This window comes from Sitophilus oryzae, unplaced genomic scaffold (genome assembly GCF_002938485.1).
Source record: "Sitophilus oryzae breed Bouriz unplaced genomic scaffold, Soryzae_2.0 scaffold_802_pilon_pilon, whole genome shotgun sequence".
NCBI classification, from domain to species: Eukaryota; Metazoa; Arthropoda; class Insecta; order Coleoptera; family Curculionidae; genus Sitophilus; species Sitophilus oryzae.
In genome coordinates, this window is record NW_022147420.1 from 1,150,814 (window position 1) to 1,155,758 (window position 4,945).

General features: G+C 32.8%; 1 long non-coding RNA gene across 1 annotated transcript; it reads right to left on the minus strand.

Moving 5' to 3' along the window:
* Positions 1 to 2,435: 2,435 nt before the first annotated feature.
* LOC115888607 lies at positions 2,436 to 2,839 on the minus strand. The gene is made up of 2 exons (XR_004051287.1): positions 2,749 to 2,839; positions 2,436 to 2,497 (listed from the first exon to the last, which is right to left on the minus strand). It is a non-coding gene; the product is annotated as an uncharacterized LOC115888607 (long non-coding RNA).
* Between the last annotated feature and the right edge of the window lie 2,106 nt (positions 2,840 to 4,945).

Here is a 4,945-nt window from a genome sequence, read left to right on the forward strand (position 1 = left end):
ACTATACGGTGTATTCCATTTAAAATAAGCAATATGATTTTCCATCTCTTTTTTAAGTTGTATTGTTTTTCTGTTAACTTAAAAAAATAATTTCTGTTAGATAAGTTATTAGTAGCGAAATGAGCGTGGATTGCTCTGTGTATAGAAATAATTAAACAACTTAAGTCTAAGAAAAATATATTATCAAAAAATATATGAATAGAAAAAAATTAAGACATATTTTTATTTTTTGGATTTATTACCTCCTAATCCCATATTTTTTTAATTATGTGTCAGGAAGAAATTGTTCGATAAATTGTAAGACAGTTATCCGTTCAATAATAAAATAAAAATAAACTAAAATTAAAAAAAAGTCTAGTTGATTTGAAAATGGCGATCAATGCCTCCTCAACATTCCTCCCACTCCTAGGTGTCTGCTCTGTTGAGGTTGGCGATCAATATGGTATAATAATATGACTCTCTCTGTCCAGTGCTAGATGGATAAATGTGTTCCGTCGATGTGGGTCCAATCTCTTATGTTACGTAGCCATGACTTCTTTTTCCTCCCTATGCTGGGTTTTCCATCGATTTTCCCTTCTGACATTCCTTATATAATTTTACATACAAAATGACAGCTATCTTTATTTCCAAGCCAGCTCTGACGCAATTTTTTTTCGATCGTATGATATATCTAGCATTCACATGAAAGCGCATAAGACTTTTGCGCAGTATGAACAAAAGTATGTTATCTGTGCTATTACTATTTATTTTGTATTAATGCTGCATTAATATCATTACTGTTATTATTTAATTTCTCTGCAAAAAGCAACATATCTAAAATTTGTTTTTATTAGTAATCTGCAATCTCAGATTATTGGAGGCTATTTATTTATCAGGTGCAGCTGATGGTAATGTCTTAAAATCCATGTTTTTGAATTAGCAATCTGCTCGAAATGTGCTAATTTCTCGAAAACAATGAAAACCAACTACAGACGATTACTGATTGATCATAAAAAAATACGAATACCCATTACAGACGCAGATCAAATTAATCCGATTTACAAACTTGTGAAGAAAGAAACAATATTTTGAGCGCATCATAAATCGCCGACGTATTAGTCTAATACGTCGGTACTTTACGCAGCACCCGAACTATCCCGAGCGGCTAATGTGTCGGCGAATTCCGAATATGCGCCCGGGCCCGTGTGCTTCGCACACACGGCACATAGGTAGTTACGCCACTGAAAAAAACGGAATACATATGCATTGGTGGACAACAACGAGACTTACGACCCGCAACAGGACGTCATCAGACATTGCAACTGCTACAAATATCTCGGAATGATCGGAATCTTAAATAGAGATATTTAATTTTTTTACACTTATTGTGTAGTCACGAGTTTCAAATTTAACCAATAACAAACTCCTAAACAATTTTAACCAACGATTTTGTTGTACCCGTTATATGATCAAGTAGAGAGTACAGCAATTTGCACCATCTGCCATTTCCACCCCAAAAACAGAAAAGGGCAGCTTGTTAACGCGACCTGCAACCTGACGCCGTTGTTTATTTGGGCGTCGCGGCGGCCGGCGCGGCGCGGCGCACATAGGTCATTTTCGCCAATTTAGGCGGTAATAAATAATGCCTTTAAAATTTAAATTATTTTTTAAAACAAAAATAAATTTGTTTGGTAAGAAAATAAATAAATGCGTGGGATAATGATATTTTCTTTCATTTTATGCTTGTACAGGGTGTCTTACGAAATATATTATTTTTTTTTCATTTTATTATATCGAACTCAAACAAAAACTGTAGTTCGTTACTTTTTTGTAAGTGAATTTATTAGTATCTAGAAGGTTTACTAAATTTAATTTTTAATTTTAAAGTTAATTGAAAGTAAAAATTAGCTTGAACAATGAAAAAAACAACCTAAAACATTTAACAAATATAAATAAAATGATAATAACACTATTTTACTAGAGAAATTTATGTAATAATATTTTTATTTAATCACTATCGATATCCTCGTCACTACTAAGGGTACAAACATAGTGAAGCATCTAGATGCGATGCTCGCCGCGATGCATCCTACGCGCACGTTCTAAGCACTGCAAACGAGTAAGTGCGCGTAGGATGCATCGCGGCGAACATCGCATCGAGATGCCTCACTATGTAGGTACCCTTTTAGAGACATAATATCGATGATATCATCATCCTGACTAATATTTTCATCAAACTCTGATGCCTGTAAAGTACGCTCTCGAAGTAAATTAAGAACTTCTTTGATAAATGGTTCCTTATTTGACCGTGTTCCCACACATTTAGACAAAGAGTAATAATAATAATAATTACATTTTTTAATAATTTTCACTATTTCATTATAATGTTCGTCGCCAACATGTTGCCCTAAATTTAGCGTGTTCAGAACAAATGGCAAAACAGATGCATTTTTGTTCTTCAAAGAATTGCCTTCACACCAAGCAGAAAACAAGAGAGATTTTTCTATTGACATGGTACCTAAAACAATATATATATTTACTCTTGGCACATCTTGGCAGTTAAATTTAGGATAGATTAATCGATAAAATGATTGTGAATACGAAAAAAATGTTCTTGAAATAAATCTGTATAAATCCTGAATTATAAACATTTTTAAATACAAAGTTATGAAAAAAAACTATTTTTTTCTTATTATTAAAACATTGTATCTTTTCGCCAAGTCACAAGCTTTTTAAACGGATATTATTTTTTTTAATAATAAATCTTACCTTATGGTACACAATAACACAACACTACTTTTTAAACTCACCTTCTATTCGTAACAACAAAATTCGAAACTTTATGAACTAATGACAGTAATTTTACTATGGAAATAATTCAAACAAACTTTGACATTGTCATTCTGGCCATGGCCACTTCTGTTAATATTAAAATATAATATCGCAGATATAATATCTATGGGGCCCTACCTCCAAGATGAAATATAAAAAAATATTTTTTTCGACATTCAATTTTTTTATTTATTAATTCCTAAAATACATAAAATGACCTATGTGCGGCGGTGCTCCTCCTGCCGCACTTAATATGCAAATTGGGTTCCGGGATATATGTCGCGCATTTAAAATCTACCGGAATTGGTTTATCGATGGGACCGGATTACCCCGCTTGTTTTATTCTGCCGGTGGATATTGTTGGCCGTGTTCGATGCTGTAAACCTGGTCGATTTTTTTTCTCTCTATAAGATAGGGGTTTTTTACCAGGTTTTATTCTGTGTATATGTTTGAGTAAAAGCCAGAAGTAAGTGAATGTTAACAAGAATTAATAATAACATACATTTACAGGTTTGTAACACTTTACCAGAAAAAGTGGAGCAACTAATCTTGAAACAAACTTTTGTAAATGTAAATTGTATGGGAGGGGGGAAGTTAATCAGCGAATGAGCTCTGCGATCTGATAGATCTATTGTTTATTCAGTTTTTTTAGTTTTTTCTCAGAGTTTTGGCAAAAGCCAGTATCTGAGACGGCTTACAGACTTTCTAGATGCATACATTTTGTCCATTTTATCGCATTTTGCCAAACAAAGGTAAACTGCTACTCTTTATGCAAAAAAATTTGCCGAAAAACTAGTATACTTAAAAAATGGATAAACAATCATAAAAATAGTGCACCTACATGTAAAAAAATCTAGTTTTTATGATATCTAAAAAAAAATTGAAAAACATTTCTCTTTATTTTTTTGCTACCACGGTCCGTATCCCCAACTACGTGGTCCCCGTATCCCCAGTCGTAGTTCCATTCATTATTTTAAGTAGTATTATTAAAAAAATAGAGAAGTACACACACATCGATTGTCATTCCTTACCCAAGTAGCACAATAAATTATTTGAGAGTGAAGCGTTTTATATACGATTTATTAAAGCGATCTCATACACTAAATTGTTGTATAATAAACGCAAAGAACAAAAATTTATCATAAAGACAAATGTGTTTTATTATTTTGTTATACAGGGTGTCCCAGAAATGAGTGCAGATATTTTAAGGGGTGGTAGATCTGGTCAAAATAAACATATTTTCTCTTTACCATTTTTAAAATAAACTGAAAATAACCGATTTATTTAACTTTGAAAATTTAAAAAAATAATCGCAACATTTTGAGAACCGCCGGCAGATGTCGCCATCTACATCCAATTACCCGGATCAAGCCCGGATTTCAGTTAATTCGACGCACTGTGTTGCCATATGGACAAGAAAGTATATGTTTAAAAGTAAGTCATAAAATCACAACACTTGAGGAGTTTGCAGAGATGCATTACATTTTTAAGATTGTGATATTATTACATAAAATAAATTAAAAGTTAAATGTTTAAAAGTTAAATTAAAAAACTTACCCAACATTAAATTGTTTCACTCAACAATTTTAAATACGTAATTTGTTTTTTCGATTTTTTCGATGTATTTCGACAATTCCGTCGACAACCCAACCGTCGGCCAAGACAGTCGCGCATCACTGGTTGGTAACTGCTCACTGCTCCTTTGTCGCGCCGGCGTGTCGAGCTTGCGTCATGCGAGATTGCCGTAGTTTCAACAATTTCAAATTCAAGACACTCGAAGCAATCAAATTCTTATTAAATTTTAAAAATAAAACAGAAAAACATGAAAGGAAACAAACAAAACACAAATGAATTGATTATCGATAAGGTCACAAAAAAAAAATTCTAAAATGTTTATCGTAATTCAGAATTCAATATATCGAAAACAGCCCGACGAATAATCAATTCATTTTTGTTTTGTTTGTTTCCTTTCATGTTCTTCTGTTTTGTTTTTAAAATTTAATAAGAATTTGATTGCTTCGAGTGTCTTGAATTTGAAATTGTTGTAACTACGGCAACGTTGCTTAACATTATCGTCTGACGCAAGCCCGCCACGACGGCGCGACTCAAAGGACCAGTTCACACGTGGCACTCT